Source organism: Alligator mississippiensis, chromosome 5 (assembly GCF_030867095.1).
Source record: "Alligator mississippiensis isolate rAllMis1 chromosome 5, rAllMis1, whole genome shotgun sequence".
Classification (NCBI taxonomy): domain Eukaryota; kingdom Metazoa; phylum Chordata; order Crocodylia; family Alligatoridae; genus Alligator; species Alligator mississippiensis.
Genome location: NC_081828.1, coordinates 62242410 through 62259329, shown reverse-complemented (window position 1 = coordinate 62259329; position 16920 = coordinate 62242410). Strand labels below are relative to the sequence as shown.

General features: G+C 39.2%; 1 long non-coding RNA gene across 5 annotated transcripts in view; it reads right to left on the bottom strand.

Annotated features, from left to right (window-relative positions):
* Window positions 1-16108, bottom strand: part of LOC132250820 (uncharacterized) — a 372117-nt gene extending 356009 nt beyond the window's left edge. For 4 of the 5 annotated variants that reach the window (XR_009462452.1, XR_009462454.1, XR_009462455.1 and 1 more), the window contains exon 1: window positions 3949-4082. This is a non-coding gene — a long non-coding RNA (uncharacterized LOC132250820). Of the gene's footprint in view, window positions 1-3948; window positions 4083-16010 lie in introns of those variants that run through there. The other variant, XR_009462457.1, reaches the window with a different exon arrangement.
* Between the last annotated feature and the right edge of the window lie 812 nt (window positions 16109-16920).

The window sequence follows — 16920 nt, the reverse complement described above, 5'->3', positions numbered from 1 at the left end:
GCCCCCCATGCCTGAGCTGGGTGGGACTGAGGGACCCATCATAACATGAACAAAATCACTTGCTGAGCTGGATCTGGGCTGTGGGTCACATTTTGCCCACCCCTGGGTTAGTAGGATAAACTTAATTCTATAGCTCATTCTGCCACTGATCTATGTGGTGACCTCAACCAAAAATCATTCTGGCATTGTTCTACCAGAAAAACAAAACCAAGCACACCAATTAACCTTAAGCTCATGTGTAATCCCAAAAGAGTAGGCATAATGTAAAAGGTAAGTGCATGCTTAAGTGCTTTGCTGGATCAAGTATTTGAGTCATAGATACACTATCTGAGAAGGAGGTCAAATGATATCTACTCATTGCAGTGCTTGGTCCCCCTGTAGTCGAAATTGAGGCACACTACAGATTGATAAATCTACATTTTATTTAAAAGAGCCAGACCTACTGTCATGGGCAGAAGAAACTCATGTTTTTAGACTGAGAATTTCATGATCCAGTTTTTATTTTCAATGATCTGCCCGGAAGCATCATGCTAAATCTGCCTCCCGTATCTTAGAGGAGGGTTTTGAAGTTTAACTAACATTTCAAAGATTACCATGGCTCTTAGTAAAGCATCATACAGTAAGTATTATTATAATTATACACTAATGACACCATGCACTTTTTCTGCTAATTTTTCCTGTTATTTTAATTAAAGTCAGGTTCTTTTCTTCTCCTAAATCAGTTTTCTTCATTTATCATTGAAGCTGCTTGTTTAGACAAAGCTAATGTATGAACAGCTTCATAATTCATCAAGATCATTGAACCTTGGCTTCTCTCATATCTGACACTCAGTTTGTCTGTATTTCTAAACATTTTCTATCATAAAGGCAAAGAGAGCTTGGGAAAAAATATTTCAGTACTCTTTTAGGATATTGCTTAGAATATTTGGAAACTATTTAGTGTAGTCATTATCTCTCAATTTTTTGCACACAGAAGCAAGTGAGATCTCTATGGATAATCAAACATCAAATGGTAATGTGTTATGTTGATGATGCTTAAAATACTACTTGCCTCAGGTCCTGTCAGCAAAATTAGTCTTGATGATTTCCTGACTTTTGAAACTATGGGAGTTTATGCACATTTTCACTAGAGGGGGCAAATTATTCTTTGCCTATATATTAGATTCACTGAGAACAAATTCCAGAGACAAAAATCGCTTAAAGCAGTTTCAGTTAAGATTCACTTTCTTATTCCCCAGTACCTTTCCCTGAACCTCTTTCAGATAGTGGGTAGTTTTATCCCCATTTATGTTGGGGATAAAACTACTATGAAAATAAACAGGTGGGAAATGACTTCCAGATTTACAAAACAAGTACACAACATTGTGGGTTGAAAGTACCTGCAAAAGCAACTCTCAAAGCTGGCTGGTAATCTGGGGATTACAGATGTAACTACAGATGGAATTCATTCCCTCCAGGATGCAGCAAGGTCATTTTGAATACAGAGAGGGGAAAATCAAATACAAATGCAAGTCTGCACTTGGACTGAAATAGTTAGAAAGAATGATTTTCTTCCACTATAAAACACCACTAAGGTACTCGCCTTCTATAAAAATCTGTTTCTACCACTCTCTCCTGCCTTCTGATATATGGCAATGCATGTCATTACTGATCTTGGAAAAAGAATTATAGCTGATTATGGCAGCATATTTGGTAAGATTCTTGTGTGCATGTAAAATAGCCTAAGAATAAAATCTTTGATTTGTTACCCAAGCTGTTAATTTTGAATTGTCATACCTGACCAGAAAACTCATTGAATTAAGGGTCCTACTCTTGGCAAAAACAAATCCTAATACAGAAAGGTGGTAGCATACACACTACAAAAGGGAATTATTTCTTCACTCCTGAAAAGATCACCTGAAGCACAGAGTCTGAAAACTTGTGTTATCTCAAGGCTTCATAGCACTAAAGGTTATCAGTAGTCAGGAATAACCTGGAAAAATATTTTCAAATAAAAAAGTTCTGATATAACAAAGAAGGATGGTGCAATCAGGGCACTAACTTAAGTCTTGGAAAACTTAGGCTCAAGTCCCTATTCTACCAGAAACTGTATGATCTTGAATAAGTCACTTAACTTTTATGGGTCTTAGTTTCCCACCTGTACAATATGTTTTAGAATAAAAGTGCCTTGAAAATAAATACATCAAAGAGCAGAAGCCCCTCCAACACTCAGTGTTAGGGGCCATACAGGTAAAATAGATACTATCAAAAAAGAATGGAGTATATTATACATATCATTCACTTCTCTATCTGATACCATTGCTAGCTGCAATTCTTCCAGCTTTATATGACTGTACTGAAAGCTTCAATGTGCTAAAGAACCTAAAGAAAGGTATCTTCCCCAGTGGTAGTCATTTAAGCAGCGGAAAAGTGTACCCACATTGATTCTTCCAGAAGAAACTCTCTCAGAAGCTACTTCTATCTGGTTGGAGGTGGGTTATTTCTCTTCCAGAACAGCCATCTTTGTTCTGGAAGAAACTGTGTAGACACCTGTACACTCAAAGTTTCTACCAGGAGAGCTGCAATTCTCCCAGTACAAAAGTTATGACTGTAAGTGGACTTAGAAAGAGTATCATGATTAACACAGTATTAAAACCCAGAGAAGTTTAAGGTAAGTCTGGTATTGAACTGAAAGACTATTAGCAGTGCATAGAAGTTCACTGCATGTGGTCCAGAACACAGAAAAAGATGGGATGCTGCACCAATCAAAAACAGCAAGAAAATATTAGACAAACAAAATGGTAATTTAACCATCAATCTACTTTTGTACAAGTAGCACAGGATCTCCAATGGCACCAACTAGTCAGGGACTCAGAATTTTAAATGGTATCTGAATAATAGTACCCCTTAGTAGCCCAGTCCCAGCATGGACCCAGCTTTCTATTGAATCTTTAATATCACTTCTACAACCAGCATTTTCCCATCCAAATATTTCCAGCCTGACCCATATCTGATGTAAGATCTAAGGATATCATGGACTAAGACAGCAAGGCTTATGATAGCATTGTCTTTCCATAGATATTACACCCATATAGAGTTATGTAAACTATGCCATGGCAAAAATCTGTGGAGACAAAGAAAATATTAATGTAAGTGTACATTATTAGTAACAATGTTTGAAAATAACTTCACTCCAGAAAAGCTGCCAAATCCCAGATAGTTTCCTTCACATTCAGCCTACCAACCACAAAGGCAACTAACAAAAAAATCATCATATTAAACTTCCAGCAATAGTAGCAGGAAGAAAAGAATATCATATTCCAGAATCTGGGACCCTTCATCAAGAAAATCCCATCTCCGTCCCCATCTGACAAAAAAAAAAAGGAATTATTAGCTCAATTTCAGCTACATACACCCTTCACGAAGGCAGGCATACTACAAACTTCACCCAAAAATCAATCAGCAATCAACAAGGTCTAGCGAGATAAAAGTGCAATGTTTTGTCTATAGAAAAACACCTAACCAGCTGGCAGCTTCATTCTGCACTTTCCAAATGATTCTAAGGTTAGTCCCACAGACAGTACTAAATCCAATCTGTAATAGAAAAGGGACAGATAATTATAAACTTGTCTAAACAAGGAGCAACTGACATTCATTAAGATCTCCTAGAATCTGGTATATAGTAAAACAAGTCTTGCCATTTTCTTTTCCCATTTACTGACAGGTTTCCTTAGAACTGTTTAAAAATGGAAGCTACTGCTTAGGAAACATACCTATGTGTAGTATTACTTCCCAAACTGTTTTTATTTAATAAGTAGATAAAGTGATATATAAAGGATTCAAGAGTTTGTCTTCAGCTACTCAGCAAACCCTCCTAAAAAGGAAAGAAAAATCAGCAATTTACCTTCATTTCTTTTACCTCAATCTCCACCATATTGGACCAGGAAAAAAAGAAACTATGATTTTCACCTGTTTGAAAAGCTGTCAGAAAGATCAGAAGATGGTATGATATGCCTTTTTTACAGATAAATTGCTTGATTTTCATCTGTAAGGAAGCAACAATCAGGGTATTTTCTGAGCCAGAAATGTACTGAGCAGTACAGTTTAACCATAAAAGATTAGAAGTCTATAGTTGGTATGTCAAGCAGCAGTTAATAAGTAAGTGATTATATGAATAAAATGAAGAAACATTCAAGGGAATAAGTATAGGTAATTTTGCCTACAAAGCACTCATTTGTTTCTTTGCATGGCTTTCTGCCTTTGGCTTATGAGTTTTCTTCTTAAAATCTCTGACTATTATTATAAATGGCTCAGCTTCAACAGCTGCAGCAGTGGGAGCTTTAATCCTGAAAGAGTTAAGGCATCTGCCAGCTTTTGTTGCCAGATTTTCAGAAGTGATCAGTACCCATCATTTTGGCCATATTTCCAAAAACAAAAAAAAAAGTTCACAGAAGCTCTTCATTTTATTTATAGCAGCTGCTGGATGTTTCTAAAGACTGTATTACAATGTAAGCTATACAATTAAACTGGAAGCTAAAACGCATGATTGTAAATGAGGTTATTTGAAATGTGGCCTTTGAAAGCAAACATTTTCCTAAATGCTGTTCTTCAACCACCACGTAAACAGTACAGCAATGGCCATCTGAGTTGGCAACAATAGCTCAGAGGTATAATTATCCTGCATCTCAACAGGATTCCTCTGGAGAAAAGTGACCCCTGTTGTCATTCTAGGCTACCATGCAGGCTGCCAGGGGTGAAGGCCAAAAGGACATATTGTAGTATAGTTAGAAGCAGTAACTTCCTCCACCTAATCTTACAGAAGTTTTTGGATGCTGAACCCTCCCAAAAAATCTGATTATACCCCACTAGGTAATCTAATTCAGTTGAGCAAGGCTGGTTAAGAAGCTAGATGATAGTAGAATCCAGTTTGTAATAATGCCTGAACCCTTGACTTCAGAGTATGCACCTCCATTATTCAGAGATTTTCTTTAAGACGCCAGGTTGATTTTTCTTGTTCTTCCATGAAGGTGTTGATAAACATGATACATGCTTTGCTTTTTAACGGTTACAAGAAATCTAATTTTCAATGGTCAGATGTAACAACATTTGGTAATGGTAAGAGACCCAGGTTTTTCCTTGTTGAATCTATTTTCTTTAAGTAAGATTAAGACACTGCCATACAACACGCATTTTTTGCCTTTATTATGAGCAAAATGGCCTCTGACAATCAAAATAAAGGGTTTTTTTCTGCAGATGGCAATGAAACAAAAATTCTCCAAAATATTCATGAAGCTAAAGCTCAAGCAAAATCTTGACCTGATTTAAGCTACTGTGATATAATGGCTCAGCACGGTTCCTTAACAGACTAAACTCATGGAACAGCCAATCCAAATTAATATCATAATCATAATGGAGATCATTAATGAATAGATCAAAGGAGCACGCCTGCACATGCTCGCTCTCTCAGCAATACAAGAGCACAAAGCATTTTCTTTGCTCCAATGAAAAAATTGGTAACTTAGTTAAGCAAAACATTTAGCTGTTGTGCTTATACAGGGTGTGTCACATGGCAGTTGTTACAGAAAAATGACAAAGCATAGGAATCCCACAAAGTTGGTATTATCATCTCTTCTAACCTGTGTCCTTGTTCTTGCCAAGTGATAGCAAATGTCGGAGGCCTAATGGAAGGAAGAGGAGGAGAAATCAGTAACAAGAAGTTTGACAATATTTTAAGTGTACTTTTTTCCCCATAAGAACACCAGCACTGGAAGAGACATGATCAAAGAGAAGGGCAATGCCCTGCTTTAGGAATCTCAAGTCAGTACCAGTGTCTGGTTTCCAGATTCCTCCAGATCTTCCTAATCAGCAGTGGCACAGAGTTCTGGCACAGAATCTGAATTTATATTCCAAAGACTAGGAAAGGCTTATGTAGCCAGCAGTGGATCCACAAGAAGTTCAGGAGCTCAGAAGACTGCCTGACAAGCATCATATGACCTGTTAAGGAGCCAGCAGATTGGCAGCTAAGGAACAAGACATGTAGGAATCCAGGCAAGATCCCACTGGAAATTGGAAACCTTTGAATTTGGTTGAAACTAGACATACTCCTACATCATATCCTTTCAACAAATCAGAGTTTTCCATAAGATAATTTTTTGTTGGAAAACTTCACGCCAGTTCTACTAATCAGAAATCAAAGCAGAATGCATGTTCTTCTCCTACATACTCGGGAGGGGATTCCTTGTTTCATAGAACAACTAATTACAATTTGGTATGTCTTTCCAAGTCTGCACTTGTGCTTGCATATTACAAAAGAACTTGAAATAAATATGGGTAATCATCACAGAGAGACACTTTCAATTTTCTCCTGGGACAAAAAAATAGTTGTCTGTTCAGTCTGCAAGTCAAGCAGAATGGAGAAGCCTACAAAAAATCTGGCAACAGATAGACTGCCACTGAGCCAGGATTATGGGCTATCATGCTAACAAATATTGTTTCATTCTTTTCTTGGGCCCTTTGGCTATTCTAATCTATCTCTTGTCCTATACTTTGACTGTAAAGTCTTTGGGGCAGGAATAGTCTTTTTGCTCTTACTGTGAACAGCTCTCAGCACAATGGGATTCTGACCCATGACCAGGGCTCCTAGGTGCTATTTTACTACAAATATTTTTAGTACCAACTACAGCCTCATGTATAGTATTGCAGTGACGATAATTGCTTTAATTGCTTATTTTGATATTGATTATAATTGCTTTGACTATTTATTTTGTTATTTCTCTTTTTATATAAAGAAAAGATTTAACCATTAAGATAAAGTTTATCTAGTTATGATTTACTTTTTATGATAATTTGATCAGTCATTATTAGTGCTTGGAATTAACCATCTATTTTAAATTTCTTATTGCCTAGCATAAATGTATTTGACCTATTGGTCTCATGTCTTTAGAATTCAAATGTAGTATCGTTACCCTGGAGGGTCAGGCCAACTCTCAGGATCTCAATATTGCGCTGTTAGACAGGAGGGTGTGACACAATTGCACATATACAAACACACAAATCAATTAGATGCATACACACACACACTACCAGCTGAGGCACATACATATCCAAACCAGCACACATGCATACCTATCACCAATTCAAGCACATACGCTATACACCCCAAAAGTTAGACACAGATCACTAATTCGTATATCATGCACACAATGCCATATTTTATTTACACACACACACACACACACACACACACTAGCAACTCAGATACATACACATTCAAAATGACCAGTTTAGGTTCTTGCACACCTATCACCAGTTTAAGTTCATACACACTACACACACCAAATTTAGACAGAATCAGTTACCAACACCTGCACATCCGATACACATACGTGGATTACTAATTCATATACCCCACACACACACAAAATGGCAGCAGGGGTTAAAGATGCTTGGTGCAGGGGCTGAAGTCCACTGAAGTCCAGGAGGAGAGAGAGAGAGACAGAGACAGTCCAAATTGTAGGAGGAGGTGTGCAGGTAATATCTTCCTATCCAGGGTGGAAAGGGATCCTTGTCCAGTAGATGTCCAGAGGGGGGTCGCTGGCAGGGCCTCTGGGTGGATAGGTGGTGTGGCATGGTGCTGGTCCAGATGGAGAGGGCATCCCACTGGGTCCGTCTTCACTGCCCCTTTTTATAGGGGCAGGCCTCGTGTGACCCTAGTGACAGGAGGCATGCCTGGGCAAGGGTCAGCCCTTGGTGTACTGAGCATGTGTGCTCCATGCAGGGATGTGCAGTTTCAGGTGTCTGTAATGGTGAGAGTTGCTGGTTCTGCAGGGTCTTTTGTCTTCAAATGCTGGTCTTGTCTCCCTCCTGGTTCCTGGATGAATCAATGCGAGGTGATGGCCCAGTCGTTACAGGCTATTCAGTAGAGGCCTGCTATCATTGTATTTCAATCATTCCCAATCATTCTCATTCATCAGGGAACCAATTTACATGGGAAGGGTACAATGAATCATATTGTTGCAACATGGGATGCCCAGGCAGAGGACAGAAGATGGAGGCTTGACATATAAAATGGAAACTTGACATGACTTTGGTTCACTTACAAACACAGGCCTAAACCATACAATATCCATTTAAAACAATAAAAATCAATAGAAAATGCTAATAATACAATATACAACAGTAAGAATCAATACAAACCTAATAATAATACAATATACAACAGTGGATATCCAAAACCAAAAACTTGCTACCAAAATAAAAATGTTTAAAGCTTATCCTAAGTCTGAACTCACTTATACTTATCTATAGGGAATAAAGAGGGAGAGAAAAGGTCAGAAATGGTTGGGGAAGGGGAGGGAATGCATTTTAAAATAAATAATAAAAAAAAAGAAAAACTGGGGGTTTTGCTACATAAAGGAAAACTGGGGGGGTTGCTACAGTATAAGGAAAACACTTGTGTAAGGGTTTATGGTATGTCTGGTGTGTGTAAATATGTCTGGTTTATGTGGAAATAGGTAACGAAAGAATAAATGATGGACATATGTGCCAGAGACACAGAAAGACAGGCCTCTTGCAGCAGGTGAAAATAGCCTTCTGTGGTTTGATGTTTAAGAGCTGTAGCAACTTAGAGTCAGCAGTAAAGGGTTACCAAACACTAAATCATGCTCCATCCTGATGGCTGAAGACTGCAAGTGATGGCCCCTAAAGATTGCAGACTACAAAGCCAGAAGATCATGACCTAGTAATCCTGGCCTGCCAACAGGACAAAAAGAATGGCCTTCACGTCTGACTCCATAGGCTGGTATGGACAGCTATTACTATAAAGAATGAACACAAAGGCTTTGGGTCTCTTCCACCTGCAAGAAGGAGTTTTGGGCGTGTCCAACAAGACCTGGCTCCAGCTCTCTTGGTCAGTCTGGCCAGCCACCAGACTGATCTTGAGCAACTTTGAAACTTGGTAACACCTTAACCTTTTCAGGACTGTCTAACTTCTGTGTGTGTGTCTTTTTTGAATGAATGGATGAACAAACGAATGAATGAATGAGTATGCATGAGAACGAGTGAAGCAAATAACCATATTGTTCTTTATTCTTTTCGTGTTGCATGTTTTATGTTCCAATAAATGCGGCATTATCCCCCAATAAGATTCCAGCTTGTTTTTAATTCATACTGTACACCCTGTGTGCACAACACATGGAAAGAAAATAAATCAGTTAAAAATAGTATCCTTGCAAATGTCCTGAAATTCTCACTATAGTAAATCTGTCTGTAACAATCTCTTACAAACAAAGTGCTCAGGGTTGCTTTCCCAGTCTCCCTTTACAAGCTATAGCATGTGCAATTCCTCTCCTCCTTCTCCCCTACCCCCATACTGACACTATACACCTGCAAATATTTATTTTACTAGTGGGGAAAGGCAGCCTAAATTGTGGGTGTCCAGAACCCTAGTTCAATTTAAAAAACACAGCAGACTACAAGCAGTTTAGGTGTAGGTCCTGAGACATGATGCACTTAAACAAGAAAGGAACCACTACAACTACCACCCTCTATTGCTTTTAACAGCAGTCTGAAAATATGAAGTAGCTGGGAAAAGAACCTAAAATCTATATTTAGTGTATTTTATATATACACACACACATATATATATGCACACACACACCAATAAGATCTTACAGAGAAGCAAATGGGGTAATACTGACTGTACATGCTATGTATTTTCACATTGCAATGTTCAGATTCCATTATTAGCAAGACACTCAAAACACATTATTAAAAAGCTACAGCACCTGTACAAAGCAGAGTATTTACTAGGTCACTTATATATATGTAGACTGAGTCACAACTCTCACACTTTTTTGAACTGAGGGAGTTTTACTTCATGGTAAGAACTCATCAGAAATGTTAACATGGAAGTAACCCCATAATTCTAACTCTGGTGTATTCCTGGTTATGGATGCAGGCTAGTGGAGCAAAAAGAGTCATAGTTTCATAGTAGCTAGGGTCAGGAGGGACCTGAACAGATCATCTAGCCTGGCCCCCTGACACAGGCAGGAATGAATGCTGGGTTCACAAGACCCCAGACAGGTGATCATTCAACCTCCTCTTGAATTTGCCCAAGGTAAGGGCGAGGACCACTTCCCTGGGAAGCTGGTTCCAGATTTTGGCCCCCCTAACTGTAAAATATTGCCTTCTGATCTCTAACCTAAACCTATTTTCCATCAGCTTATTACCATTGTTCCTAGTCACCCCAGGTGGTGCTGGGGAGAAAAGGGCTCTGCCTATTTGCTGTTGATCTCCCCTGATGAGTTTGTAGGCAGCCACCAGGTCCCCCCTCAGCCTCCTCTTGCTGAGGCTGAACAGGTTCAGGTCCCTCAGTCTCTCCTCATAGGGCCTGTCCTGCTGCCCTTTCACCAAGCAGATGGCCCTCCTCTGAACTCTCTCCAGGCTGGCCACATCCCTTTTGAAGTGCAGCACCTAGTACTGGACACAGTACTCCAACTGCAGCTTGACCAAAGTCACATAGAGGGGGAGTATCACTTCTCTGGACCAGCTTGAGATGCACCTTTGGATGCATGACAAGGTATGGCTGGCCTTGCTGGTTGTGGTCTGGGCTGGCCTTGCTGGCTGTGGTCTGGTATTGGCAGCTTTGTAGGGGATGACAATTCATACATAAACCTGCTAAGTGACAGACTCACAAATCAGGAAAGTTCAAATAATATTACATTGTGTCCATAGGATAAACCATGCTTATTTTATTTTCCTTATTAGGTGCATAACTCTCCTGTTTCATTTATTGTTCATTATTGAGCCCCTGTGAGGAGTAAGACTGGCACAATTCACTCAGGGCATCTTGCACATGATTCATTTCTGTGAAGGATGAAGCACATGTCATACAATTTTAAATGAAAAATCAGAATCCAAAATTTAGACCCCTAACATTGCTTTTTGTTTTTAAAAAGAAAACAGTTTTCCTGAAAAAAAATATTTTCAGAAGCATGTGATTTATAACTTTTATAGTAAATTGGAAGTTGCATTTATTCTAATTAATAAATCAGTTCATTAGATTTCTCTCTCTCATGTGATGATGAGTTTGGTAACATCCTCAAAAAAAAAACAAACCAAAACTCCCTGCTGATCAACAGACATCAAATGGGACATGCCTTAAAACAATGGATGCAAAACCTGTCTCTACATCTTCATTGCCACCTTAACCAGTAACTCACCCCAAAAAAGTCATCAGAATCTGTTGACCCTACATACGCCTATCTCATTCAGCACAGCAAATGCCCTCATGGAAGCTATGTGGGTGAAACCAGACAAAGACTATGCCCCAGAATCAATCATCACAGAGGAAAAAAAACAAACAAAAAACTACACAGGAGATGCACAGTCACCAGTAGGAGAACACCTTTCACAAAACAGACACCCTCTTTCTGACCTCATAATTGTCGTAGTAAAGGGAAATCTACAAAATACCTTAAAAAAAACTACCCTAGAAATAAAAACTCATAACTTTACTGTATGGTAAAAACAATGGACTAAACACAATGGCAGTACTGATACTTCAAGTTTTAACTGGGGTGGAGTGAAACTGATGAACAGTGAGACTATTTGGGTCATAACTCAAAAACTTGATTAGGATATACAACAGCAAAGACTTATTTGTATTAATAATGATAGTGCTTACTATATAGCCTTGGATTCAAGGGGGTAAAAGGTCTACTGACCAGGCTTCTCTGTTCTCTTGGGGCAGGGGCGGGCAATTCTTTTGGGCAGAGGGCCACTCACTGAGTTTTGGCAAGCCATTGAGGGCTGCATGACAGGGAGTTAGGGGCATATAAATATTAATTTTCTAAATGTTTTAGGGGCCCTATGGGCTGCATAGAATGGCCACATCCAGCTCACAGGTCGCATTTTGCCCACCCCTGTCTTGGGGAGTCGCTGATTTTTTTCCTTTTTCACTGACTTTTTGAGAACTCCAAAGTCTCAAGGTTTAACCAGGGTTATATACTTAACACAGAGTTTTCCATATTGGTTATGCTTTGATGCTATGCCAATCCTTTTCCATTTCCTTGTATTATATTAGTGCACCCTATCACTGTCTACAGGCATGCTCAACTCATGCCATTGCTACATAGGCCAAGCTCAGGTTGTCATAACGTGGCCTAAGTTTAATGTGGCCTATACTGCATGTAGTTTACGATGCATATATGGCCTACAGTACAACTCATTGCAACCTGCTCTCTCTACAGTCACTCTGCATTGCACAGACAAAAATGATTATTTTCCTTTCATATGGTTTTGTTCATAATTAAGTTGCTCAGGCAACTATGTATCTTCTGTTTTTAAGCTGCTTCTGATCACCTCTCTTTGATCCTACTTCAGCCATACTCCATTCCTTAAGAATCTGCTTTCATGTACATGGAGTTAAACCTTTTTTTTTTTTCCTGTGTCTGATTGTTTCCCAGACCTGAAGAAAGGCGATCTGTGCCTGAAAGCTTGTCCAACATCTCTCTCAACTATACAGCTAGTACAATAGATGATACCACAAAAACAGCACTCGAAAGCTACCACTCATTCTAATCTGCTTTAAAAATTTCCTTCAGTTCATTATGAGTGCCACAAACATTATTCTAACACTTTTGATCATCAACACTGAACTTGCTTGACCAGCCTGTTCCATTGACAAATCTACTAAGTCAGCATCCAAACAACCAGGCAAGCTGTCCATTGACATCTGCCCCATTTCAACATAAGGGAATAACTCCAGAAGATACTATATCTTTGGATCTGGCACTACCTTGTAATTGAGTGAATTGGTCAAGAGATAGAAAATCCACTTATAAAATGCATTTTTCCTTCAGAGCTTGAAAATACTATTGCAGATGAAATAACAGGTACTGGGGAAAAGGCACAGTAATTTTTCTCTGACTTGCATTTTCAGATTCTCTACAGGTCAGAAAAAGTTAGGGAGTACAAATAATCTCCTTTATGACTTACAGGATACATTTTTTTTTTGTCATCCCACTTATCATTCTTGAAATAAATTTAACAGCATAAACTATCCTCATGGAGGACTCTCAGAAAGTAAAAAGAAGCTTGCAAAATAATCTTTAAAATAAGCCTAAAATGTATTTAAAAGGGGAAGCAATATTAATCCTAAATTTTCAAAGCCCCAAATTAGCATGAAAAAACACACTGAAAGAAAATGCTATCAGCCAATACAAAGTTAAAGTTGCTCCATTATGAATGCTATGAATATTTATATAGTTAAATGAGAAATTTGAAGTCTACTGTAGACTTGCATCTAGTTCTGAATTTAAAAATATTAGGTCTCTACTACCTGAAGACTGTACTGTACTAGTAGCACTGCACACACTGGTAAGCAAAATGAACTGTGTCCAGTATCATTACCGAAAATAAAATCATTCTGGGATTCAAAACGTATGTTAACAAGGACAGTTGCCTCTCTGCTTGTGACTATAGCTCCACTAATGCACTTTCCTTTTCCACTCAGTCACCTGAAACATTTTGTGCATCCTACATGAGCAAGAACTGCATGAACAAACATCAGAGTTACTCCATTCATTTAGATTCCAGCAAACTGATAAATCATCCAATTGACTGCTTTGCAAAACAACTAGGACCTGAAAGATTATTGTTTATATAAATTATTGGATACTATACAATGCAATGGCTTCCACAGAACCAGCTAATATATAACACTGAGGCCATGACAGACATTAAAACGGAGGTACAATTCCAACAATCACACCTTGTGGCATGTCACATGCGCATGGCAGGAGGTGTGATTGTGGGATCAAGCATCAGATCCCATCATAACATATTGGCCATGCAGGGGGAGCTCAGGATCTTTGCTCCTGTGGCTGGGAACCCCATGAGCTGATCAGAGCTCCCAGGCACAGGAGCACATGATGCCTCACCATGGCTGGGAGTACCTATCAGCTGATGGGGCTCACAGTCACAAGGGCACTTGGTCAGCTGATCAGGGGGTCCCAGCTGGGGGACCACAGCCCTCACAGATGAGAGCTCCAATCATTGATGGGGGTCCCAGTCTCAAGGGCACCACTCACTGCATTTCCCCAGTCGGGACACCAATCAGCTAACTGGTGCTCCCAGCCTCCAGAGCGCACAGGGCAGGCTCCAGTATTCTCCAGAAGCTGGGAGCACTAGCCACACATTCAATTAAAGGCATGCTAAAAACCAGCCACAAAGTTATTGCACATTTTTTGTGTAATAAAACTAGGAATAAGCAACAAAGTTACCACACTATTAACTGAATGAAAGTATGGCCAGGTCACTACTTCTGATGTGATTGCCTAATTAATCACTGGTCAAGTGTAATGTGTATCAGGGGCCTGATAGTATGTGAAACCCAGACTGAAAACTATATTACCCCAGAAAGAAAAACATGGGTAGAAATCTAATTTCAGAGCCCCAGTTGTGGCTCTACAGTTAAGGCCAAATTAAGCTTTGCACCTATTGTAATTCAGTCTCTTCAGCATGAAGAACCCAATGTCCTCTGCAAAATTAAAATTTACCCTATAGGCACAGAATACATTTTCTGATAAATTAATTCCCCTCCACAATTAATGGATTTACTTGAAAAATTTCGAAGTGCATCCTCTAAGAAATGGAGCACCACATGTAAACTTTAATACCTGAATAATGCATTCTTCAAAATTCCCACATTGTTATAGGACTCTAATTCTTACACATCTTTGCATTAATGGCCATTTTCCTCTATTATTCATTCAGCAGAGACTGAAGTATTGCTATCAAAACAAAAGGTATCCCTTTTTCAAAATAGCTACCCACTTACATTGTTTCCTGCAGTACTGAGACTATAAGCTACACTTAGCAAGCTTGAGAACTTTCTCCATTTATTAGACTCTCAAGATGGTGTTCTCTGCCTTTCAAACCTGTAACAAGTTATCCTTCTCCTCCCTGCCCAAGGGCAGCTTTGCTTTACTTCCATAAACTGTTGATGGGTGGGAAGGGTTGGGGGGCTGGGGGAGCAGGGGAAGGTGGTACCTAAGACATCACTTGAATTAGTTTAATTTTAGCATTTGTCATCATTGATTAGATCAATCATCCGCTTATTACATGATGTGAGCAAAGGACAGATTTAAGTGTGCCCTAACCTTGCCTTCCCACAGCTTAATACATTTGGCTTTATTTTAAAAGCAACCTTGACACGGACTTTCTTGGGTTTGTAATACTTGTTTTGAGGAAATTATGATAAGTTAATATAATGTTAATATAGGGATAAATTACTGAAATATTATCTCATCCTTAAATCAATTTTAATGTAGATTGTGTCTGAGAATTTTGTGTGTATAGAAAAAGTTTGAATGCCTTTAATATCAAGTTGTCCAAACAGCAAAAAGTCAGTGCTCTATAAAATAAAGACCATCTAAAACATCTGCATAGTATAAAATCACGTGATATGAAAGCTACAGTTATGATTAAACTCCAATTTAACCTCACCCAGCTTTGCTTAGCAAGTTGCTTTATTCTCTAGCTAATTCACTTTATTCACTAGCTAATAGTTGGTGATTCCTTCTAAACATTGGTAATGCATAGGGGGTGCACACTGGTACATGTGCACCCCTTGAGATTGGCAGTGCACCCCCTGAAAGATGCCAGCATCTGCGGGTGGTCTCCAATCACCGCCGGCCAATGCCAGCATCTGCTGGTGGTTGCCAACCACCTGTTGGTGCTCACCACCCCTTCCCGCCACCCCTGACAGTGCCACAGCCGCCTGCGGGAGCTCCCTGCTTGCCGCCACCACACCGCTGCTGCCACCGCCATGCCCCTGGGGGCATGTGTCATTCATGCTTCTAAAAGTCTATTTCAGGTAGAAATATGTGGAGAAAACCCCTTGCAGAAATACATCACACACACAATACACACACTACATCCTGGCTCCAATATCAGAAGGTTTTTTATTTAGTACAGAACAGCACTGCAAAATTAGTTAAGACTCACTAACGATTGGAACCACTTACCCAGAAATGTGATCACTGGGAGATTTTAAATCAAAACCAGGCATCTTTTAAAGAGGTGTGGTAGATCAGCTGTAATTACGACTTACTTCAGGAGATCAGATAAGATAAATCAAATGGATTCTCCCAGACCCTAAATCTTTATGAATCACTGACTTTAAACTCAGTTAACAGTTAAAGATTAACAGTGAATAATCTATTAGCTCCTTTCACAGTTTAACCAAACAAGTCATGCACTCCATTGTCATTTACATATGTGCAGAATGAATATATGGAGGGTAAAAAAAGTCCCTGATCTGGTAGCCATTACTAAGTAGGTGTAAAGTGCTAAGTCAGGGGTGACCAACCTGCAGCACACATGCCAGAAGTGGCACAGACTGTGTGTGATGCATGACAGATTGGGGTGGAAAACTGCAGATGGGGCAAGAGGCAAAAAGTGGAGAAGCTGAGAAGGCAGGGAGCATAGGGTAGAAAGCAGAAAGCAAAGCAGGAGAGAGAAAAGGCATTGCAGTGGCACTCAGAGACAGTGTGGGTTGTCCCCCACTGGTAATAATGGGACTAGATGCAAAATTACCAAAAATCAGTCCCTTTACAAACTATTGTATGGTTAATACTCTTCAGTGCAGTGCAGGAAAGCTGGAGTACAGCTCTCCATTAGGTGTGTTAGATTTTATTTTAACAAAATACATCATACTTAGTAAGTTATTCAGAGGCATGGTCTGATCTTAGCACATATGAAAAGACTTTAAAGCACAGACAAGAATTGAAGCTGACAAAGCATGCAAAGGATCTAAGTGGACTGTCATTTTTATTTATCATATTTAAAAAGGACTTCTCTTTATGTTACTGACATTATGATTAGAAAGCCCACATATCACCACATCTTTTATGATTTGAATGAATAGCACTATAT